This window comes from Theropithecus gelada, chromosome X, assembly GCF_003255815.1.
Source record: "Theropithecus gelada isolate Dixy chromosome X, Tgel_1.0, whole genome shotgun sequence".
Classification (NCBI taxonomy): domain Eukaryota; kingdom Metazoa; phylum Chordata; class Mammalia; order Primates; family Cercopithecidae; genus Theropithecus; species Theropithecus gelada.
The window spans coordinates 59,349,783-59,376,307 of record NC_037689.1 but is presented as its reverse complement, the minus strand read 5'-3'; positions in this window follow the sequence as shown (position 1 = coordinate 59,376,307).

The window sequence follows — 26,525 nt, the reverse complement described above, 5'->3', positions numbered from 1 at the left end:
CAAACTAACAGAAATAAAAATAGCATGGTACTAAAAGAAAGAAATATAGACCAGTGGAATAAGATAAAGTTCATAAATAAACCTTCACTTATTTTCAATTAATTTTAAAAGATTTACTAAAGTTCAATTGATACACAAATTTGTATATTTAGTATGCAATGTTGTGGGTTTCATCCTATCTGTGAAACGATCATCAGAATCAAGGTTATAGACATACTCATCACCTTCAAAGTTTTGTTGTGTCTCTTTTTTTTGGTAAGAACACTTAATGTGAGGTCTACCTTTTTAAGATAATTTTAAGTGCACAATAAAATATTGTTAAATAAGGTACTATGTTGTACAGCAAATCTCTAGAACACATTCATCTTGAATAATTGAAACTTTATACCAATTAAGAAACAACTCTCCATATTTTCCTTTCTGCAGTCCCACCATTCCTATCTCCGTTTGTATGACTCTGATATTTTAGATACCTCACATAAGTGTAGTTATGCCATATCTGATCTTCTGTAACTGGATCATTTCCCTTGATGTAGATTAGAGTGACTATATTGTGAAAAGTTTTTTGAAGTCCTCTGTTTTGGGAATAAAATTCTATGTATTATTTTTAATAGCTTTATGAGGTATAATTAATATACAAAACTGCCCATATTTAATGTATACAAGTTGATGAGTTTGGACATATGCAAACACCTGTGACATCATTATTACTATCAAAGTAATAGACATATCCAGCACCTTTCCTTTGTTCCTTTCTTTTTTTGTTGTAAGAACACGTAACATGAGAACATGAAATGTACCCTCAGCAAACGTTGAAGGGCACAATACTGTCTTGTTAAGTATAGGCACCATGTCCTATAGCAAGTCTCTAGAATGTATTCATCTTGTGTAACTGAAACTTTATTGAACAATTCCTCATTTTTCCATCCTCCATGTTTTATGTATTTAATATTGCATGTATTTAATATTCAGTAGTTACTGCTGAATAGTATTTTATTGTATTGATATACCACATTTTATTTATTCATTCAACTGTTTATGAATATTCGGGTCATTTCCAGTTTGGGGGTATTACAAAAAAACTGCTATGAATATCTGTGTATAAGTCTTTGTATGGGCATATACACTTTTCATTTTCTCAATGGTGATTTCAAATGGTAGATGTATGTTTAATATTTAATTTATTTTTTAATTGTGTTATGTTTGTGGGTACATAGTAGATGTGTATAGTTGAATGGGGCATAAGATGTTTTGATACAGGTGTGCAATGTGAAATAAACGTATCATGAAAAGCTGAGTATCTACCCCCTCAAACAGTTATACTTTCAGTTACAAACAATCCAATTACACTTTTTGCATTATTTTAAAATGTACGATTAATTTATTGACTATAATCACCTTGTTGTGCTATCAATTAATAGGTCTTATTCATGCTTTTGAACTATTTTATTTGTACCCATTAACCATCCCCACTTTCCACACAGTTGCCTCCTACCCTTCCAAGCCTATGGAAACCACCATTCTATTCTCTATGTCCATAAGTTCAATTATTTTGATTTTTAGATTTCACAAATAAGCTAGAACATGTGATATTTGTCTTCTGTGTCAGCCTTATTTCACTTCACATAATAATCTCTAGTTTCATCCATGTTGTTGCAAATGACTGTATCTCATTTTTATGGCTAAATGGTACTCTGTTGTATATATGTACCACATTTTCTTTATACAGAAATCTGTCAATAAACACTTAGGTTGCCTCCAATCTTAGCTATATACTCAGTAGTGAGATTGCTGGATCATATGGTAGCTCAATTTTTAGTTTGTTGAAGAACCTCCACACTGTTGTCTATAGTGGTAGCAGTAAAGTACATTCCCACCAGCAGGGTACAAGGATTATGTTTTCTACACATCCTTATCCACATTTGCTATCTATTGCCTGCCTGTTGGATATAAACCATTTTAACTGGGGTGAGATGCTATCTCATTATAGTTTTAATTTGCTTTTATCTTATGTTCAATAATGCTAAACAGCTTTTCATGTACCTGTTTGTCATTTGTATGTCTTCTTTGAGAAATGTCTATTCAAATATTTTGCCCAATTTATGATTGGATTATTAGATTTTTTTCTTATAGAGTAGTCTGAGCTCCTTATATATTCTGGTTATTAACCTCTTGTCAAATGCATAATTTGCAAATATCTTATCCGATTCTATGGGTTTTCTCTTCACTTTGTTGATGGTTTCCCTTTGTTACACAGAAGCATTTTAACTTGATATGATCCAATTTGTTCATTTTTGCTTTGGTTGCCTGTGCTTGTGGGGTATTGCTCAAGAAATCTTTGCCCAGAACAATGTCATAGAGTTTTTTCTTAATGTCTTCTTTGAGTAGATTTATAGTTTGAGGTCTTCAATTTAAGTCTGTAATCTATCGTTGTTTGATTTTTGTATATAGCAAGAGAAAAAGATCTGCTTCCATTTTTCTGCATATGCATACCCAGTTTTCCCAGCATTATTTACTGAAGAGACTGTCTTTTACCTAGTTTTTATTCTTGGTACATTTGTCAAAAATGATTTCACTGTAGGTGTATGGGTTTGTTTCCAGCTTCTCTATTTTGTTACAGTGGTCCATATGTCTGCTTTTGAATGCAGGTTTCTGGTAACTTTAGAGATTATGACATTAGAATAAAGAAAAAAAAAAAACCATTCAGGACTCTGAGAGTGAAAATGTTCATAATGATCAAGCAGAATAGGAGTTAACCACATGGACTGAACTAACAGAAGACTGAAATAATCCTTTTATGATTTTTGCTTAAAACGTTGCTGATTATTTGTTTGTTTTTCACAGCCCCAAAAATTAAAACTATTTCTTTTAACAATTGAATAAAATATACTCCTATAAGCAAAATCTGGAGCATATTTCTCTCTACCTGATTTCTCCAAAATTTGGAAATTATTTGTGAGTATTCCTAACTAATAGTTGTATAGTTATTTGCCTAAATGCAATAAGAATTTGTTTTATTTTGCAACAGGACACAATTGGAGAAACTGTTTATTTTATCAAGGCTTTAATAGGAATGATGTGCTTCCATTTAAGGAATGAATGTTTATTTATAGAGCCAATAAAAACCCCTTGGGAAAACTGGCCTCATACCTTGTTTACATAGGCCCTTTTCATGGTTCCTGACCTGTGGTAAGAAAAGAATGTCAGTTTCTGACAGGCCCAGCAGCCTCATTATCTTGGAACCTCAAGAGGAGAGTAATTTACCCAACTTATACAGGTTTTCAGTGGCACAAATCCATGGCTGGATTCAAAGATTTTTAGAAAGTGTCTTAACTAAGATCCTTACGGAACAAAGTTTCATCAAAACCAATTTAAAAAGAAGCCTATCTGAAAAATAATTATTTTTGCTGTGCCTTAGGCAAGCAATAAGGCTAAGTATAATAAGACTAAAGCTTATTTTGCAAACAAATCAATCCTATCATAATTTGTTTTTATTAAAAATGAGGACTGAAGAGAGAAAAATTATGTTTTAATAATTATGGTACACTTGTTATTGGATTCTGGTCTCATCAGTTGCTTTTGAGTTTTTCTACAATTTAGACTAACCCTGCTTGTTTCTGTAAACCAACCAATAATTCCTGACATCAACTTAAAAGAAACCAGAGGGATGGACCATCAAGTTTCAGATAATCCTCAATGAGAAATACAGTCCTATTAATATTCAAGAGCCATCCTACTACAGAGTAGTCCTAGACTGCCCATCGGTGGGACATGACAAAAGTGAGATCCTGCCCCTGTCACCCTTGTACCTAGCTGGATACTGCTTTCGCCAACTCAGGGATCCGCCCTGACCTGAGAGCTAGCAAGAGTTCAAAACTCATGGAATCACTACCAGAGCCCCTCTTGTCAACAGGAAGAAGTTACAAAACACTGACCTTCATCCATTTTTCCCATAGAATTTGAGCCTTGAACTCTTGAGGGGAAAAATGTTATAGTAGGTAGCTAGTCAGACATAAGCGGAGCAGAAGATGAACCTCCCCCAACTAGGAATGTCAGCTGACCATAAGGTGATGGTTTGGCAGTTGTTAAGCTGTCTCTCTAAAATAATAACTAGTCATAGCCAGCACCAGGGAAAGACAGTCTCCTGATAGATAGAAAAACCTGAAACTAGTGATCAGCTTCTCAAGAAGCTCTCAGGAGTTGGGTGAGTAGGCTTAAACATGCAAACTAAGAGGCTAAATTCCAGAGTTTAACTGGTATCTGACCTTATAGGAACCTTCAATTGATAAAGGAAAAATGTCTCAGGTGACCATGCATACAACTCCAGTAAACACACTGCACATACAGTTCCTCCCAAGTGTTAGCAGGCCACTACACATGAAGAATGTCAACATATAAGACCCCAAGTCAAGTGTCAAACTGTGCACTTTATCTCTCAAGTCGTCCACTTGTTTTTCTTCCAAGTGTAATCTATTTCCTTTTCTTCCTGCTCGAAACTTTTAAAATAAACTTTTAACCCTGCTCTAAAAACTTGCCTCAGTCTCTCACTCTGCCTCATGCCCCTAGTTAAATTCTTTCTTCTGAGGAGGCAAGAATTGAGGTTGCTGCAGACCCATAGGAATTAGCTGTTGCTAACATAGGAATTCACTGTTGTTTCAGAGGGGAAGAAAAGTTGGAAAATATAGGTAATTATGTCGAGGGGCAATAAATGGTTACTAGAAAGAATGAATAGATATTGAAAGAATGAACAGATGCAATGAACATAAGTTGACTTACAAAATAGTTCTCAAAAGCTGAATAAGTCTGAAAGCCATGTTACTTTGTAAAAATTTTGGGCCAGGTCTGATTACATTCTTGGTCTTCTTTCCTGCAATAGATAATGAGCTAATAGGGAGGAGAAAAAAAAAATATTTGTTTTCTCAGTGGGTCAGTCTAATCTTTATATAGCTAGGAACAGAGTATCTTCCAGAGCCTGTTGATTTCTAAGGTTTTTTAATTCAAAATATTCTTTATACTAGGAAGACATATTTTTGAGTAAAATTTTGCATGCTCGTTCATTCACCTCTTGAATATATTTCAGTTTACTCTTACAATATAAAAACAACTGAGTTTTCAGAAACAGGAATTTTAAAAATACTTTAAAATATTTTCTGATTTCTGTTGGGAAATAAGAGGGAATATATTCTAAATAGTTTTAACATTGTGTTAAATTTTGTAGTAAGCTTTTCTGTTTCATTGAGTTTAAGAAGAAAAATAAGAAATGAAAGTGTTTTAAAGGAAAACAATCCTCAAATTTGTCTTTGTATAATTCATAAAATTGACTGTTAAAAATAGGATGATTATAAAATTTTCCTTTTTCTTACTTCAGAAATATACTCTATGCATATTAGAAATGCAAATAAGAAAACAAATACAGTTTATATTCACAAGGAACTAGTCTATATTTATGCTTTTTCCCATACAAAAATGTGGCCAATTCATGGTAAATCACTTCAGTATCCCCAAATTAAGCAGGAGTATTTACCTTTTCCTCACATGTTCTAGAATTGTAGTAACCTAACACAAATCTCATCAGAGAACAATTAATAACAACAAAAGTTTTCTGGTTCATATATATAATTTCAATGCAAAGTAAAATCATACATTCTAACTCTCTGAAACATTCAAATAAAAGTGTTCAAGACTGTGAGATTGTTTACTTATAATAATAGAAAACCTTGTAGTAAACACATTTAAAATGACATTTTCAGGAAAACAGTGTATACATCAAATAACTTTTCAAGTGAGAGTGTTTAAATATTTCCTTTCTTCAATGCTTGTGATTGAATAAAAATAGAAAGTCACGTTCATAGTTGAGTTTATAATCTCGTGAGTGAATTGAAGACTGCTACTAATAAAGCAAAATAAACAGATGGAAAGAAAAAGAAGCAACATAAATTCTCATGCTGCCTTTTTTCTGAGAAGTCAGAAGTGATGAGCAAAAATAGAATCATGACTAAATAATGTGGCCTCACAGGGCACATTTGCAACAAGATCTTCATGACAGAAGGCAGAAGGCATGCTGTTTGTGAGAAAAACAAACAAATTAACATTGATAGAGGGTCTACTATTTGAAAGAAAATACTTTCCATTTTCTTTTATGCTCCACTGGGAGCCTCTTGTTCCACAAGCAAGCCCTAGAGAAAAGTAGGCCTAGAGAAAAGTAGGATAGCATTATACTGTTCTAATTGTGTCTTCTACTATTACTAATAATAATTTTATTGAACATATATCATGAGCCATATATCCATATATATATATCTGTTTTTGAGACAGGGTCTTACTTTGTCACCCAGGCCAGAGTGCAGTGTCATGATTATGGTTATGGCTCACGATAAGGGCAGGACCAGGTGGAAATGACTGAATCATGGAGGTAGTTTCCCCCATGCTGTTCTTGTGATAGTGAGTGAGCTATCATGAGATGTGATGGTTTTATAGGGGGCTCCCCACTTTGCTTGGTACTCATTCTCTCTCCTGCTACCCTGTGAAGAGGTGCCTTCCATCATGGTTGTAAGTGTCCTGAGGCCTCCCCAGACAGTCTAACTGTAATTCAATTAAATCTCTTTCTTTATAAGTTAGCCAGTCTAGGGTATTTCCTCATAGCATGAAATTGCCAATGCAGAGAGTGGGGTACTGCTATAACGACACCCACAAATGTGGAAGTGACTTTGGAATTGGTAACAGGCAAAAGTTGGGCCAACTTGGAGGGCTCAGAAGAAGACAGGAAGATGTGGGAAAGTTTGGAACTTCCTAGAGGCCTGTTGAATAGTTTTGACCAAAATGCTGATAGTGATGTGGACAATGAAGTCCAGGCTGAGGTGGTCTCAGATGCAGATGAGAAACTTGTTGGGAACTGGAGCAAAGGTGACTATTGATGTGCTTTAGCAAAGAGGCTGGCAGCATTTTGTTCCTGCCCTAGAGATCTGTGGAACTTTGAACTTGAGAGAGATGATTTAGGGTATCTGGTGGAAGAAATTTCTAAGCAGCAAAGCATTCAAGAGGAAGCAGAGCATGAAAGTTTGGAAAATTTACTGCTTGATGATGCAATAGAAAAGAAAAACTTATTTTCTGGTGGCTAATCCAAGCCCACTATAGAAGTTTACATAAGTAATGAGGAGCCGAATGCTAATCAACAGTAAAATGGGAAAAACGTCTCTATGGCATGTCAGAGACCTTCACAGCAGCCCCTTCCATGACAGACCCAGAGTTCTAACAGGGAAAAAGGGTTTTGTGGACAGGGCCCAGGGCCCCCCTGCTCTATGCAGCCTTGGGACATGGTGCCCTGCATCCCAGCTGCTTCAGCTTCAGGTGTGGCTGAAAGGAACAAAGGTAAAGCTTGGCCATTGCTTCAGAGGGTGCAGGCCCCAAGCCTTGGTGACCTCCACACGGTGTTGAGCCTGTGGATGCAGAGAAGTCAATAATTAAGGTTTATGAACCTTCACCTAGATTTCAGAGGATGTATGAAAAGGCCTGGGTGTCCAGGGAGAAGTTTGTTGCAGAGGAGGAGCCCTCATTGAGAACCTCTGCTAGGGCAGTGTGGAAGGAAAATGTGGGGTGGGAGCTCCCAAACAAAGTCGCCACTAAGGCACTGCCAAGTGAAGCTGTGAGTAGAGGGCCAGTGTTCAACAGACCCCAGAATGGTAGATCAACAAACAGCTTGCACCATTCACCTAGAAAAGCTGCAGACACTCAACATGAGCCCATGAAAGCAATTGGGAGGGGGCTATACCCTGCAAAACCACAGGGGCAGAGCTGCCTGAGGCCATGAGAGACCACCTTTTGTATCAACGTAACCTGGATGTGAGGCATGGTGTTGAAGGAGATCGTTTTGGCACTTTAAAGTTTAATGACTGCCCTATTTGATTTTGGACTTGCAAGGGGCCTACAGCCTCTTTGTTTTGGCCAATTTCTCCCATTTGGAATGGGTGTATTTACCCAATGCCTGTACCTTCATTGTATGTAGGGAGTAACTAAATTCCTTTTGATTTTATAGGCTCATAGGCAGAAGGGACTTGCCTTGTCTCAGATGAAATTTTGTAGAACTGTTGCAAAGGTGTAATTGTGTTTTAAAATGTGAGGACATGAGATTTGGGACGAGCCAGTAGTGGAATAATATGGTTTGGCTTTATCTCTACCCAAATCTCACCTTGAATTGTAATAATCTCCACGTGTCAAGGGTGGTACCAGGTGGAGATAACTGAATTATGGGGGACAGTTTCCCCCATGCTATTCTCATGACAGTGAGTTATCATGAGAACTGATGGTTTTATAAGGGGCTTCCTCCTCTACACAGCACTCATCCTCTCTCACACTGCCCTGTGAAAAGGTGTCCTCTGCCATTATTGTAAGTTTCCTGAGGCCTCCCTAGCCATGCAGAACTGTGAATCAATTAAACCTCTTTTCTTTGTATATTACCCAGTTTAATTTATTTATTCATAGCAGCATGAGAACAGACAAATATAGTCTCACTTGGTTCTTACAACTGCCCTATAAATTAAATGCTTTTTTTTTTTTTAATGTTGTGGCTCAGGAAAATAACACTCATAGTGGTCAGTTTACTTAGTAAGATTATAAAACTAAGAGGTTCTATAGGTGAGATTTACCTGAGGATGTTTGACTCTAGATCCTGAACTCTTTATTGCTATCATATTATGCTTCTCATGACCGTTGAATAAATTGTGATGATATATAATTTCCACAGGTAATTATAATAATAGTAGTAGCTCATCATTTATCAAAATCTTACTATGGAACAAATTCTCACAAACAGTGGGATTGTAATCACTGTATCATATTTATTCTCATACTCTCTTATGCTCAGATAGAGGTTCAGTGCATTTATCAAGATTCCCCCAACTAATTGTGAGAGAGCAAGAACTGGAATTCAAATGAATGCGGGGATAAAGATTATTTCCCTGACTAATCTTCTTTTGTTTTTGAATAACAAATAGTTTATTGGTAAGTACATGGTTTCAACGGGAGTAATAAATTCACATGAAAAGGAGACAATAATAAAGTCAAAAGAATAAATGCTTCCTAATCATCAGAAAATCTGTGGCCATTAGGGCTTGCACACAAAAATCCAAAATCACTCAGAGGCCAAATCTTAAAGAAGATTCGTCCTCTTATTAATCCATATGGAATAGGTCCATAGTACCTGGAATCTGTAGAATTATGTAGATTATCACCTTCTAACCAATCATGACCCATTGGCACCATAGGTCTGTTCTATAATTCATTCAATTTTTAGGGAAGTAGCAGGGCTTCAAAAAAAAAAAAAAAAAAATTAAAGCATGTCTCAAAGCATAAGTGGGTGATCCATGATTTCAGGAATCCTCGGGCCCCAAAGAACACTGAAGACCCTCAACCAGGACACAGGTGGGCCTTTCTCACCTGGGTTCTGCATCAGGGTCTTCTGAATCAATTTTTACTAGGTTCCATCCTTGCCAGACCTCTGTAACCCAGTTTTAGGAAGTATCCTGGTAACTCAGTTTAGTGATGTTAAAAGATAAGCTTAAGCACATTAAAATTTTAAAAAGTTTATTTGAGAACCAATTATTCATGAATCAGGCAGTGCTAGATTGCAAATGGTTCAGGGCTCTACCAAAAAGATGCAAGAGGAAAATGTTTATAAGGTGTTTGTAAAAGTGAGACAAATAAAATATATTTAATTGATTAAAGTGTAAAATCCCTAGTGAGAGGTTAGTTGTCAATTTCTAATTGGTAAAATCTCTAGTTAGAGGTTAGTTGGTGGTTGCTAATTAGTTAAGCTTAAGTTTTGTTTTATTGTTTATATTAAGTTAGGTTTCAGTTTGCTTACATGGAAACTCAAGGCACTGGAGCCCTCTCAGCCTAATAGCCTCCCAATTCATTATTTTAACAGAAATAGTTTGTGATCTTATTGATATATGATCAAATTATTTATCCTCATTTTCTCTCAGGTGATACCTGGTAACCCTGTTCTACTTTTAGCAAGAATCCTGTGATGTCAGTTTAACCAGGATCTCCCCTTGCCCCTGATGTTCTCTCTTAGTAATTTTTTATCCATTTTTTGGCTACAGGCCATAAATTTTCTTATTGAATTTGGAATTGAGGACACTTTCCACCTACTACAATATTTCCTGAATAAAATCTGCTTTTAATATTTAGTACCTAGTTTTTGTTACTCTTTAACAGTGGTCTCCATGCTCCTAAAAATGATACTTCATTGAATGTTTTTAAATATGAGCAGAAATTTGAGTGAATTTGTAACTCTAAAGTTATTCCACACCTTAAATTAAAATACTCATACTCTCTTCTCCATGAATCTGAGTGTGGGTTTTAACTGGCAAGGTCTTCAAATATCTCATTTACTTTATAAATTACAGGTAATACATTTTAAATACTTTATATCATAAAAACTATAATTGCTATATTATAAATTTGCAATGACAGAAGAAAAAGCAAAAGAGAGAGTGTAATACAGAGAATATTAAGATATTAACTACACAGAAATCTGCAAACATTTAGATTTCTGCTAATGTTAAAATTATTTAAAGATTTTGCCAGGCAATTCCAGAAATGTTACTTTAGAGAAATGAAATTATTTTCTCTTCCTCCTATAAATAAATATTATTGCTTCTGAACCAAGCTAAAGATATTATACTATAAAATTCCATATTAAAACTTTAATAAGATGAAAGTTACTTTTCTAGTTTTGGCACTATACCAGGCCAACTACTTCGTCTTAAGTTTGATGAGCTACTCTGCCAACATGAACAGGAACTGTCAAGCTTGCATCCTAGATTAGTGCCTGGAACATGGTAGGCCTTCAATACAAATTAATTCACTGTAAAGATCTACCAATTTTCTGGTTTCAGAAAACCCTGGAAAAGAAAAAAGAAAAAATCCATTCAGTAATTAAATGGAAAATGATGTCAAATACTGTTAGAAGAGGAAAGAAGCGCAATATAATAATGGTCTGAAATCTGTGGAATCCTATGAAAAAAATCATCAAATATTGGTCTCAAGAATTATTGTGCCACTATTCAATTTGAAATTTACCTGTGCATAACTTGTCAGGCTAGACCAATTATGCTATCATGTCTAACTTCATATATCCTGTGAGATATAATGTCTTTTAATAGTCAATATGAATAATACTTTTGAAAGACAATTGTATTCTTAAAAAGACAAATGTAATTCAGATTTAATGTAATATATTTTATTAGTAAGTGAAAAAATAATGTGTTCCAATTTAAAACTAAAGATATGTCGAGAATCAAATTGGTAAAACCATATGAAGTTCTTCATTTGTCTAACTTTAAGACAGTGACTTCTAAACAGGACAAATGGCTCTGGTAACTTAAAAGTTGTGACCTCTTTATAAGCCTATTTATCAGCTGAACAAATCTCATATCACTTTTCATATGTATGAAATGACTACAGAAAGTGATGTAGGTAGCAGTGGCTACAGGAATAGGGTCAAAACAATATTTTTTACTGAAAGTTACGTTCAAATTAAACAGTTGGAAGATTTATAGACATTTTAAAATTATACTTAAAGCAATAAAGGTTAATGATGTATATACTATTATAAACACATGTTTTAGACCTGGCTTTTGATCAAGTATATTAGTCTTTTTTGTCATTATTCTCTCAAATATACGATTTCTATTGAAAGCTACTTGTAACTGAGTGCAAGCTCAGCTGCTTGCCACTTGTAAAGCTAAATGAACAAGGATGAGATGCTGTGAAAGGAAATTGACTTTAATCCAAAAGCCAAAAGTGGGGAAATAGCCAAGCTTATGCCTTAAAGAAACCATTTTTTATTCTGGGCTGAGTGCAGGAGATTAATAGGAAAAATTTTGGTGTGAGGAGTAGCAAGGAGACACTGGTATATCTGACTTATTCTAGTGAATATCTTGGATTATTGGCCCCTCTGAGGTTTGGCTCATGCCATCTGAGGTATGGCTGGGTTGTAAATTAACTACTGCCTTAAAGTAATCTTCAGGTGAGTGTAAATTCTGTAGCTGCGTGAATTGTTTCAAGATTTAGACCCTGGAACTTTCAAGTAAGCACATGATTAGATATGGGAAAATGTTATGCAAGGGAGTGTTTTGTGGTAAAAAGAGAGCAGAGGTTATTACATTATTAAGATCAAAGCCAAAAACAAAACAAAACAAAACAAAAATTTAAATGGGGAACTCTGTTACATACTCATATTGTAACAAGTAGACTGTACCTCCAAAATGAGCAAGATTAATAAAAACTTTGCTTGTGTTTTTAATAAAAGGGAAAGTAATAAATTATACCTTAAACTCAATTACAAAATAAAAAGCAAATAATTAAGTATTCTCATAATCTTTAATGATACCATCATTAATAATACAATAAAATATATTTTTAAAAGTTTAAGTGCTAATTTAAAATTTTATAACATGTAGCATAAAAAATCACTTTCATTTTTAAGCTATAATATTTTGTTTTTGCTATATTATGTATATGTATACACATATGTATGTATGTATATATAGAAGGATTATGGCATTATGGCTTTCAGTTTATGTTTATTTTGTGATTTTCTGTTTTAGTTTCTGCATTAATTAGAGTTGGCAATTTCTTTTAATTTTTTTTTTCATTTTTCCATAGGTTATTGGAATACAGGTAGTGTTTGATTACATGAATAAGTTCTTTAGTGGTGATTTGTAAGATTTTGGTGCACCCATCACCTGAGCAGTGTGCACTGCACCCTATTTGTAGTCTTTTATCCGTCCACCCCCTCTCACCCTTCCCCCCGCCGAAGCCCCTAAGTCCATCATATTATTCTTACGCCTTTGCATCCTCATGACTTAGCTCCCACATATGAGTGAGAATATGCAATGTTTGGTTTTCCATTCCTGAGTTACTTCACTTAAAATAGTAGTCTCCATTCTCATCCAGGTTGCTGCAAATGTGATTATTTCATTCTTTTTTATGGCTGAATAGTATTCCGTTGTATATATATGCAATAGATTATGGTCATTCTTGCAGGAGTAAGGTGGTATTGCATTTCAGTCTCTCTCTTTCTTTAGGTCTAATAATATTTGATTTATATATCTGGTCACTCCTATATTGTGCATATGCATATTTACAATTGTTATATTCTCTTGTTGAATGGTTCCCTTTACCATTAAACAATGACATATTTCTTTTCAGTTTTGGACTGAAAGTCAATTACATCTGATAAGAATATGACTATTTCTGCTTGCTTTTGTTTTCCATTTGCATGGAATACCTTTTTCCATCCCTTCACATTCAGTCTATGTTTGTCTTTAATGGTGAGGCACATCTCTTGTCGTCAGCATATAATTAGGTTTTCTCCTTCTTGTCTATTCATCTACTCTATATCCTTTAATTGGATAATTTAATTCATTGATATTCAAGGCTATTATTGATACATAAGGACTTACTCTTGTCATTTTTTTCATCATTTTTCTGGTTGTGTTGTAGAATCTTAGCTCTTTTCTTCCTTTCCTGTTATTTACCTCTTTGATTTAGTGGTTTTCTGTGGTTCTAAGCTTTGATTTTTTTCTCGTTTTTATTAATGTATCTGATGTAATTTTTTCTATGTGGTTACCACGGGGCTAGAATAAAGAGTCTTTGAGTTGTAATAGACTATTTTAAGCTGATAGTAACTTTGGCCACATAAAAATATTCTACACATTTTCTCTTTCTCCACAATTTATATTTTTGTTGCTTTAATTTGTTTCTTTATTGTATGTTTCTTAGCAACTAATTATAGTTGCTGTTTTATTACTGATTTTTATAATTTCAACTTTAAACTTTCACAGTAGTGGATTGAAAGATTTACATAACACCATTTAATCAATGGGTTATTGTATCTAATTTACGCTCCACAAGGATTTCACCACACTTCTGCTGCTCTTCAGCATACTCTCTCAGTCAGTCCCATCAACATATAATGGTTTACTTGTTATTTTGTTTCCTTTATGTTGGAAAACTCCACATCACTTTCTTTTCATAATCTTAGTGCTGTGTGTTGAAAGGTGCAAGTTGGAGTTTTGATAAAGTACAATTCATCACCTGTCTTCTATGTTTGTATTTTTTGTAAAATATTTGCCTACCTTAATATTATAAAAATTTTAAAATATTTTCTTATTGAAATTTATAGTTACAACTATTTTTTGAGTGGTGTAATCCACATGTAATTAATTTAGTCTGCAGTTTGAGGTAAGAGCAAAAATTCAAAAATAAACTGACTATACATATAAATTTGAAGAACTTCTATATTTTATTTTATTTTTAATTTGATAATGTTTATTCTAATACCATACTGTCTTGAAAACTATAATTCTATAAGAAGCCTCAAAATTAGGAAGTACATGTTCTCAATTTATTTCTATGTTTGAAGTAATTTTGGCCATTCTATCTCTTCTGTATATTTTGTAAATTTTAGAAACAGTTTGTCAATTTCTACAAAAAGTACTAGAATTTTAATTAGGACTGCATTAAATTTAGAAATTATTTTGAAAAACTTAACATCGTAACAATATTAAATATTTCACTCTGTATACAAGGTATATGTTTCCATTTATTTAGGTGTTCTTCAATTTGTCTCAGCAAATTTTTGTTGTTATAAGTATAGAAATTGTATGGATCATTCACTGAAATTATATCTTGCATTTCATTAATTTCCATGCTGTTTAAATACCTCTTAAAATTATTTCTTAATTTGTTTTGCAAAATTTTAGAAACACAATTGTTTTTAGTATACTGATCTTGCATCCTGGGAACTTGATAAAAGAATATTAATTCTAGCAATATTTTTGAAAACTGCTTAGTATTTTCCATGTAGACAATATTGTCACCTATAAGGATATAGTTTTTCTTATTTCTTTCCAAACCTTATTCCTATATGATTTGTTGGGTCTTATTACCCTAACTAGAATATTTAGTACAATATTGACTGTATAAATGTTGCTAGATTCAATTTGTTAATACTATGTTTAGGAATTGTGTATCTGCATACATAAAAGACATTAAGATATAATTTTACTTTCCTGTTATATCTTTGTTAAATTTTGTTATCAGAAGTATTTTGCCGTCATAAATAAATTGAGATGTGCTTACTCTTCTATTTTTGTAAACTGTTTATGTAATATGGTGGTGTTTCTTTCTTAAATGCTTGATAGAATTTACTAGTGAAATTACCTACTGCAATATTTTCTTCAGAGAAAGTTTATAATTATGAATTAAATTTTATTAATATTTTCAGGGCTTTTCAGTTTTTAAAAATTTATTTTTGAATGAATTTGCTGTACTATCTTACCAAATTTTTGTTCATGGTATCTATGTTGTTAACATCATTCAAGCATTTTTTTATATTGTGCTTACTTTCCTTTTAAAATCTTTAGGATCTACAGTGATGCCCTCACTGAATTTTGATCTTGGTAGTTTGCGTTTTATTTTATTTTTTTGCCTTTTCAGTTTAGTTGAGGCTTTAATATTATTTTTTTTTAAAAAAAGAAACATTTTGCTTTTTTGTTATTTTTGTTTGCTTGTATATCTTTTATTTCACTGACTTTAAATAAATAGTATGCTTCTAAATGTTATATTTTTAAAGAAAATTTGTGAATATAGTACTAAGTTTCTCCATACACCACAACTAATTTCTTCCTATAAATAATAATTCACATAAATATGGCCCATTTGTTACAATTAATAAACCAATATTATTATTAATGAAGATCCATAATTTATCTTTTTTAAGTTCTTACTTAATCTTTTTTTCTCTGTTCCAGGATTCTCTTTATGATACCACATTGCCTTTATTCACCATGTCTCCACAGGTACATTTGCATTGTGATAGTTTCTCAAACTTTCCCTATCTTGATGGCCTTCTGAGATTTGCAGAATTCTGCTCAGTTATTCTGTGGAACGTCTTCATGGTGATTTTTAGGTATCATCTTGACTGGATTAACTAATACTTGGAGAATTGGTAAAACACTTCTTCTGTGTGTGTCTATAAGGGTGTTTCCAGAGGCGACTGGCCTGCTAATCAGAGAACTGAATGGGGACGCTTTGCCCTCAATGTGAGTGGGCATCATCCAATCATCTGAGATTCCAAATAGAAAAAATAAAAGTAGGGGAAAAAAGATTTTCTCTCTTTCTCTCTTTGATGTGAGACATTCCTCCTTCTGCTTTTGACATAAGAACTCAACCTTGGGACTTTAAGACTTAACACCAGTAACACTGCCACCCACACCACCCGGTTTCTCAGGCCTTCAGGCTTGGACTGAGAATTACCCTTTTGGCTGTTTTGGTTCTGAGGCTTTCAGACCTGGACTGAGCCATGCTAGCGAGCCTCATCCCAGGGTCTCTAGTTTGCAGAGAAAATGTCCAAGGACTTAGCCTCCATAATCATATAAACCAATTCTCCAATAAATTCCCACTTATATATCTATATATATATTTATATATGTATCTATATTTCATGTATCTCTTTTTATTGGTTTGATCTCGCTGGAGAACATTGACTAATTCAAATGTCCATTAGTTGGAGATTGTCTAGTGGTTTAGCATAGGCTGAGGTTTTGTGATTTAAAGGGGAATATCACGGAACACGAACTGTCATTTTCAACACAACAAATCAGGGGAAACATACTCTACACATTGCTTATCACTGATGGTAATTTTGATTACCTGATTGAAATAGCATTTGTTTGATTTCCCCACTGTACTATACTCTTTAAAAGGAAGTCATTATGAACATTCTGTATTTAAAAAATGGGAAGTTATGTCCCAATACTTTGAGGATGCAGTATAAATGCAAACTGTTTAGAATTCTTTTGCATGGCAGATTTATTTCTCTATCTCCACACACACACAGAAATCTATTTTGTTATTTAATTGTTTGTTTATGTCATTATTGACTCATTGTTATTTATTTTACATTTTGTGCTATAATCTAGTACTACTTTATTATGTTGCTCCAATTGTTCCAGATTTGGCCATTGGGACCTCTTTCTGTTGGTGCCTGTGTCTCTTTGACACACCTATGCCTCATCAATTAGTGTGCTTCTGCATGTGTGCATTGTGTGAATGAGAGGGCGTGGTAAGGGCATAGGTGTGTGTGAGCACTTCATTATTTTCTGGCACTGCAATATGCTCCAGGTTCTTTTTGTTCAGACCCAGTCATAAAATCAGCCATTTCTCCAAGTAATCTTGGTTCCTTTTGTTGGAGAATGGTATTAGAAACCAAGGTGTGCTTAGTGCATCTGTAGTGCCCTTGCTTTGTGACCCTTTCAACTAAGAATCTGTGTGTGTGGTGTGTGTGTGTGTGTGCATGTGTATATATAATTGGTTATCCGTATTAGACAATACATGGGTTTATACTAATGATTCCTAATCATGGATTATTCTAACCTCCTACCCTTACTTATTTGTAGCCTCCCATTCTAACAGTGAGAAAACCAGATCCCCCTGCCTTCCATTCTTCAATTCCAGTACACATGTATACCATCATTGGAATTGTTAACCTATGCCATCGTGGGAAACAATTTTATCAATCAGAGTAGAGTAATTATATACAGGGTTTTTTTTATTTAGTCTCACTGCATTCGTTTTCAAAATTACTTAGGAAAGAATCTATTCCCTGAACCCTCTTCCCTGAGGAAGTATTATGCATTTGTAATACAGTTAGATTGTTTTCTCACAATCTTTATTCTATTTTTCATTCTATCCTGACCAATTTACAGACATTAAAGTTCACTCTTTATGCTGTAAAGTTCTGTGGGTTTTGACAAATGCCTAGTATTATCTACAATTATATTGTCACATAATCATTTTATGCTCCTAAAAATTTCCTTACGTTTGACCTCTTTTTGCCATACCTACAGCTTTGTCATTTCCAGAATGCTATATTACTAGAATCATGGAGTATGTAGTCATTCACAAGTATTTTTTAAACTGCAACATGTACTTAAGTTTCCTTATGTCTTTTTGTAGCTTCATATTTTTTAATGCTGAATAACTTTGCATTGCATGAATGTAACCATTTATTTATTCATTCATCTATTGATGGACATATAGATTCTTTCTAGGTTTGGGCAAATATTAATAAAGTCATCACAAACATTCACATGCAAGTTTTGTGCAGACATAAATTCTCAAATTAGTTGTGTAAACACTTAAAAGTTACATTTGCTAGATGGTACAGTAAAATTATGTTAATAAGAAATTAAAAATGTCTTCCACAATAGCTGTGTCATTTTGATTCCCACCATCAAAGACTGAAAATTCCTGTTGTTACATATACTCACGAGGAATTGGTGTTGTCAGATTTATAGATATTAGTCATTCTAATATTTACGTAGTGGTATCTTATTGTGCTATTAATTTGTCACTCTCTAAAGACAAATGGCCAGGTGTGGTGGCTCACACCTGTAATCCCAGCAGTATGGGAGGCCAAGGTGAGTGGATCACTTGAGCATAGGAGTTAAACTCCACCTGGAAAATATAGGGAGACGCTGTCTCTAAAAAAAAAAAACAACATAAAAAATAAACAAATAAATTATCCAGGTGTGGTAATGTACGCTTACAGTCCTAGCTAATCAAAAAGCTCAGGCAGGTAGGAGGATTGCTCGAGTCCAAGAGGTTGAAGTTGCAGTGAGCTGTGATTGTATTGCTGCTTTCTAGCCTGGGTCACATAACAAAACCCCATCTCAAAAGTAATAATAATGATAATAATAATAATAAGCTATAATGAAATAAAAATGATGGTAGAATATTTCCGTTTGCTTATATCATTTTCTGTATGTATTGTTTGTTGTGTCTTTTCAGATATTTTGCCTATTTTCAATTGGTTTGCTGTTTTACATATTCATTTTTAAGAGCTCTGTGTATAAGTTGAACATGAGCCCTTTATCAGATACATTTTTTGAAAAAATTTTCTCGCAGTCTGTAGCTTGTCTTAAATTTTTCAACATGGTCATTCACAAAAAAAAATAAATATTTTCAATTTTAATTAAATCCAACTTATTTTTTTAATTTGTAATTTTGGTGGGCACATATTATAATGTATGTATCTATGAAGTACATGAGATGCTTTGATACAGGCATGCAATGCGTAAAAGTCACATCATGGAGAATGGAGTATCTATACCCTCGAACATTTCTCCTTTGTGTTACAAACAATCCAATTAGACTCTCTTAGTTACTTAAAAATGTACAACCAAATTATTATTGACTATAGTCACCCTTCTGTGTTATCAAATACCAGGTCTTATTTATTCTTCTAATCAACTTTTGTACCCATTAACCATCTGGAAATTGCCCACACCCTCACTACTCTTTTCAGCCTCTTGTAAACATCCTTCCAATATCTCTAGAAGGTCAATTGTTTTAATTTTAGTTATTACTTTTGTTTTGGATATAAGCCACTTCAACTGGGGTGAGATAATATCTCATTGTAGCTATTATTTGCATTTCTCTGATGATCAATTATGTTCAGCACCTTTTCATATGACTGTTTGCCACTTGTATGTCTTCTTTTGAAAAATATCTTCGAAACTTTCACCTATTTTTTGATCATATAGTTAGATTTTCTTCTACAGGGTTGTTTGAACTCTTTATGTATTTCAGTTATTAATTCCTACTCAGATGGGTAGTTTGCAAATATTTTCTTCCATTCAATGGTTGTCCTTCACTTTGTTGATTTTTTTTTTTTTTCTGCTGTGTAGAAGCTTTTTAACTTGATGAGATCCAGTTTCTCCATTTTTGTTTTTGTTGCCTGTGCTTGTGGGGTTAAATTCAAGAAATGTTTGTCCAATCAAAGTTTTTGCAATGTTTTCTTTTAGGAGTTTTATTGATTGAGGTCTTAAATTTAAGTATTTAATGCATTTTGCTTTTATTTTTATATGATGTGAGACAGATGTCTAGTTTCATATTCTTCTGCATATAGATGCACAGTTTTTCTCAAATGATTTATTGAAGAGACTGTTTTTTTGGCCAATGTATGTTTTTGGCACATTTGCTTAAAATGAGTTCACTGTAGGTGTATGGATTTGTTTGTAAAATGCTTATTCTGTTCCATTGGTCTATGTGTCTGGACTAATGCCAGTACCATACTGTTTTGGTCACTATAGTTCTGTAGTGTAGTTTGAAGTCAGGTAATTTGTTTCCTTTTTTTTTTTTTCTTTTCTATTTTCTTTTTTGTTTTGTTTTTTTTTTTGTTGTTGTTGTTGTTGTTGTTTTCTCCCCCTCAGGATAGGTTGTCTACTCTGGGTCTTCTGTAGTTGCAAATAAATTGTAGAATTTTTTTTTTCTGTAAAGAATGTCATTGGTATTTTGATCAGAATTGAATTCAATCTGTAGATTGCTTTTGGTAGTATGGATATTTTAACAGTATTGATTCTTCCAATCCAAAAAATGAAATATATTTTCATTATTTGGTGTTCTCTTCAATTTTTTATTAGTGCTTTACTGTTTTCATTGTGGATATCTTTCATATATTTGGCTAATTCCTAGGCATTTAATTTTCCTAGTGGCTATCGTGGGCTTATTTTTTTTTTTTTTTTCAGATAGTTCACTGTAGGCATTTAGAAATGCTACTCATTTTTTTTATATTGTCTTTGTATCCTGAAAATTTACCAGATTTGCTTATCAGTTCTAACAGTTTTCTTGTGGATTCTTTAGATTTTTCCATATATAAGATTATATTATATATAAACAAACAAACAAAAATACCTTCTTTCTTTGCAATTTGGATGTCTTTTTCTTTTTTCTTGTCTGATTGCTCTAGCTCAGACTTCCAGTACTAATACCAATGGTAAAAGTTGGCATCTTTGTCATGTTCCAGATCTTAGAATAAAGACTTTCACTATTTCCCCATTCATTATGATACTAGCTTTGGGTCTGTTGTATATGTTTTTGTTATGTTGAAGAGTTTTTTTCTCTACTCAGTTTGTTAACGATTTTTATCATGATGGAATATAGAATTTTACCAAATGCTTTTTCAGCATCAGTTGAATAATCATATGGTTTTTGTCCTTTGTTCTGTTTATATAATGCATCACATTTATTGATTTCTGTACATTTAACCATCTTTGCATCCTGTATTAGTCCATTTTCACACTGCTATAAATAACTATCTGAGACTGGATAATTTATAAAGAAAATAGGTTTAATTTACTTACAGTTCGGCATAGCTGGGGAGGCCTCAGTTAACTTACAATCATGGCAGAAGGCAAAGGGGCAGCAAAGAACCTCTTACATGGTGGTAGGAGAGAGCAAGTGAAGGGGGAAATTGCTGGAATTTTAAAGCATCAAATCTCGTGATAACTCAGTCACTGTGGGAAAGCTGCCCCCATGATCCAATCATCTCCAACCAGGTCCCTCCCCTGACACATGGGGATTACAATTTAGAGGAGGTTGGGATGGAGACAGAGCCAAACTATATCATTCTGTCCCTGGCCCTTCCCAAATCTCATGTTCTTCTGACATTTCAAAACCAAGCATGCTTTCCCAACAGTTTCCCAAACTCTTAACTCATTACAGTATTAACTCAAAAGTTCAAGTTCAAAGTCTCATCTAAGATAAGGGAAGTCCTTTCCACCTATAAACCTGTGAAATAAAAAACAAGTTAGTTTTCTGATCTGTGTTAGTTTGCTGAGGATACTGGCTTCCATCTTCACCCATTGGAGCTGAAGAACTAGAATTCATGGACACAGGGAGGGAACAACACAAACTGAGGCCTGTCTGGGGAAGGAGGTTGGGGAGAGCATTAGGGAATAAAGCTGATGCATGCTGGGCTTAATACCTAGGTGATGGGTTGACAGGTGCAGCAAACCACCATGGCACACATGCACCTATATAACAAACCTGCACATGTACCTTAGAACTTAAAATAAAATAAAATTAAAATAAAAAACAACATAGTTATTTCCAAGATATGATGGGGTACAGGCATTGGGTAAATGCTCCCATTTTTAAAGACAGAAATTGGCCAAAACAAAAAAGGTACACGCCCCATGCAAGCCCAAAACCCAGCAGGGCAGCCATTAAATCTTAAAACTCCAAAACCTCCTTTAATTTCATATCTCACCTCCAAGTCACACAGATGCAAGGGATGGGGTTCCGAGGCCTTGGGAAGCTCTACCCCTGTGACTCTGCCAGATACAGATACCATGACTGCTTTCACAACCTGGCATTAAGTGCCTTGGCTTTTCCAGGTGCACAATGCAAACTGTTGGTAGATCTACTATTCTCTGGTCTGGATGACGATGGTCCACTTCTCACAGCTCCAATAGGCAGTGCCCCAGTGGTGACTCAGTGTTTGGGCTCCAACCTCACATTATCCCTCTGCAGTGCTCTAGTAGAGATTCTTCATGAGGGCTCTGCTCTTGCAGCAGACTTCTGCACGGACACCCAGGCATTTCCATACACCCTCTTAAATCTAGGCAGAGGCTTCCAAACCTCAATTCTTGCCTTCTGTGCACCCACAGGCCCAATACCATGTGGAAGCTACCAAGGCTTGGGAATTGCACCGTCTGAGGCAATGGCCTGAGGTATCCCTTGGCCCCTTTTGGCCATGACTGGAGCTGAAGTGGCTGGGATTCAGGGCACCAAGTTCCAAGGCTGCTCAGAGCAGTGGGGCCCATGAAATCATGTTCCCTCCTTGGCCTTCAGGCCTGTGATTGAAGTGGCTGCCACAAAGATCTCTGAAATGCCCTGGGAGTATTTTCCTGATTGTCTTGGCTATTAACATTTGGCTTCTCATTACTTGTGCAAATTTCTGCAGCCAGCTTGAATTTCTTCCAATAAAATAAATTTCTTTTTTCTACCACATGGTCAGGCTGCAAATTTTCCAAACATTTCTGCTCTGCTTCCCTTTTAAATTTAAGTTTCAGTTTCAGAATCTTTTTTTTTACACATAGGGAAGTGCACTTTCAGAAACAGTCAGGTCACCTCTTAGATGCTCTACTGCTTAGAAATTTTTTCCACTAGATATCTTAAATCATCTCTCCCAAGTTCAAAATTACACACATTTTTAGGGTAGGGGCAAAATGCTGACAGTCTCTTTCTTAAAGCATAGCAAAAGACCTTTACTCCAGTTCCTAATAAGTTTCTCATCTCCATCTGAGACGACCTGAGCCTGGGCTTCACTATCCATATCACCGTGAACATTTTGATCAAAACCATTCAACAAGTTTTTCAGAATTTCCAAACTTTTCCGCATCTTCCTGTCTTCTTCTGAGGCCTCCAAACCGTTTCACTCTTTGCCTGTTAGCAAGTTCCAAGGTCCTTTCCACATTTTTGAGTATCTTTATGGCACTGCCCCACTTCTCTCATACCAATTTTCTGTATCAGTCAATTTTCACAGGCTATAAATAACTACCTGAGACTGAGTAATTTATAAAGAAAATAGGTTTAATTGACTCACAGTTCCTCATGGCTGAGGAGGCCTCAGGAAACTCACAATTATGATGGAAGGGGAAGGGGAAGCAAGGCACATCTTACAGTATGGCAGGAGAGAAAAAGCAAGCAAAGGGGGAAATGCTACACTTTTAAGCCATCAGATCTCTGGAAAACTTACTCACTATCACTGTCATGAGAACCACATGGGGGAAACTGCTCCCATGATCCAATCACCTCCACCAGGTTCCTGACATGAGAGGATTATAATTTGAGATGAGATTTGGGTGGAGACACAGAGCCAAGCCGTATCACATCCCAGTGATAAATTCCACATTATCAACACGAATAGCCTTTTGAATGTATTGTTGAATTCAGTTTTCTAGTATTTTGTTGGAGACTTTTGCATTATATTAATGAAAGTTCTTGCCCTGTAACTTTTATTTTATTATTTTTTTAATTTGGCTTTGGGATCAGGGTAAAACTGCCTTTTAGAATGAGTTTGGAAATATTCTCTCCTCCTCTAATTTTTGAAATATATTAAGTAGAATTTGTATCATTTTTTGCTAAGTGCTTGGTGAAATTCAGCAGTAAATCCACTGGGTCCCATGTGGTTATTTATTTTCTAATTATTACTATTATTATTATTATTATTATTTGAGATGGAGTGTTGCTCTGTACCCAGACTGGAGTGCAGTGGCATGATCTTGGCTCACTGCAACCTCTGCCTCCTGGGTTCAAACAATTGTCCCCTCAGCCTCCCGAGTAGCTGGGACTACAGGCACATGCCACCATGCCCAGCTAATAATTATTTGTTGTGCATTTTTTTAGTGAAAGTAATTTTCACTGATTATATGATATATTTCTTGCTTTGCATTTTTTGCATATCCGTTGTATGTTTTTTGATTTGATGTTACCATAGGACTTGAAAATGTTATCTAATAACTGACTATTTTAAACCCAATAACAATTTAACATGATAGCATAGATAAGAAAAACATAAACTAATAAAAACTCTTCACATTACTTTATCCCCTCACTTTTTAACTTCTAATTTTTCAGTTTTATGTGTCATTGTACCATGTCCTGAAAAGTTGTTTTAATTATTATTTTGATCGGTTCATCATTTAGCTGTTCTACTTAAGATTAGCATGGTATACACCTACTATTACAGTGTTATAATAGTCTGTGTTTTTCTGGGTTCATACTATTAGCAGTGAGTCTTGTACTTTCAGATGGTTTCTTACTGCTCATTAAAATCCTTTTCTTTCAGAATGAAGAAGTTCTTTTAGTGTTTCTTGTAGGACAGGTCTGATGTTGATAAAGTCTTTCAGCTTTTGTTTGTCTTGGAATGTCTTTACTTCTCCTTCATGTTCGAAGGATATTTTCACCAAATATACTATTTGAGGGTGAAAGTTTTTTTTTTTTTTCTTCAGCAATTTAAATATATCACTCTTTCCTGTCCTGTAAGGTTTCCACTGAAAAGTCTGCTGAGAGATGTACTGGAGCTCCGTTGTATGTTATTTGTTCCTTCTCTCTTGCTGCTTTTAGGATCTTTTATTTTTTACTTTTGGGAGTTTGCTTATTGTATTAGTTCATTTTCACACTGCTATGAAGAAATACCCCAAACTGGGTAATTTAAAAAGGAAAGAAGTTTAATTGACTAACAGTTCTGCATGGCTAGGGAGGCCTCAGAAAACGTACAATTATGACAAAAGGGAAAGCAAACATGTTTCTCTTCATATGGTGTCAGGAGAGAGGAGTGGAGAGTGAAAGAGGGGAAAGCCCCCTACAAAACCATCAGATCTTATGAGAACTCACTCATTGATATGAAAATAGCATGGGGGAATTGCCATGAGCCAGACCATAGCAATCTGCCACTGGCTCCTGTCAGATCTCATTTTTCTCACATATCAAAGCACAATTATGCCTTCCACACAGTTCCCCAAAGTCTTAACTTGTTTCAGAATTAACTTAAAAGTCCAAGTCTGTAGTCTCATCTGAGACAAGGCAAGTGCCTTCCACCAACGAGCCTGTAAAATCAAAAGCCAGTTAGTTACTTCCTAGAGGCAACAGAGGTACAAGAATTGGGTAAATACAATTCCCAATGTGGAATTCCCATTCAAATGGGATGAATTGGCCAAAACAAAGGGGCTACATGTCTCATGCAATTCCAAAATTCAACGAGGCAGTAAATAAATCTTAAAGCTCTGAAATAATCTCCTTTGGCTCCATGTCTCACATCCAGGTTACACTGATGCAAGAGATGGGCTCCACAGCTTTGCATAACTCTGCCACAGTGTCTTTGCAGGGTACAGCCCCCTCCCAGCTGCTTTCATGGACTGTCCATGATTGTCTGCAGCTTTTGTAGGTGCACAGTAAAAGTTGTTGGTAGATCTACCATTCTGAGGTCTGGAGTACAGTGGCTGTCTTCTCCACTAGGAGATGTCACAGTGGGGACTCTGCATGGGGGCTCCAACCTCAAATTTCCCTCTGCACTGCCATAGCAGAGGTTCTCCATTAGGGTTTTGCACTTGTAGCACACCTCTGCCTGGACATCCAGGCATTTCCATACATTCTCTGAAATCCAGCAGAGGTTCCCAAACATTAATTCTTGTCTTCTGCAGACCTGTAGGACCAACACCATGTGGAAGTTACCAAGTCTTGGGACTTGCACCCTCCAAGCCAATGGCCTGGGCGGTACCTTGGTTTCTTTTAGCCTCAGCAGGAGATGCTGGGATGCACAGCAACAAGACCTCAGGCTGCATACAACAGCTCGGCACTGTATCCAGCCCATAAAACCATATTTCTTTCCTAGGCGGTTGGGCCTGAAATCAGAGGTGCTGCTCTGAAGTTTTCTGACGTGCCCTGGAGATATTTTTCCCATTGTCTTGGCAATTTTAACATTTGGTTTCTCATTACTTATACAAACGTCTGCAGTGGGCTTGAATATCTCCCCCCAAAATAGGTTTTTCTTTTCTACCACATCATCAGGCTGCACATTTTTCAAACATTTATGCTCTGCTTCTTTTTCAAACATAAATTTCAATTTCAGATCATCTCTCTCAAGTTCCAAGTTCCACAGATCTCTA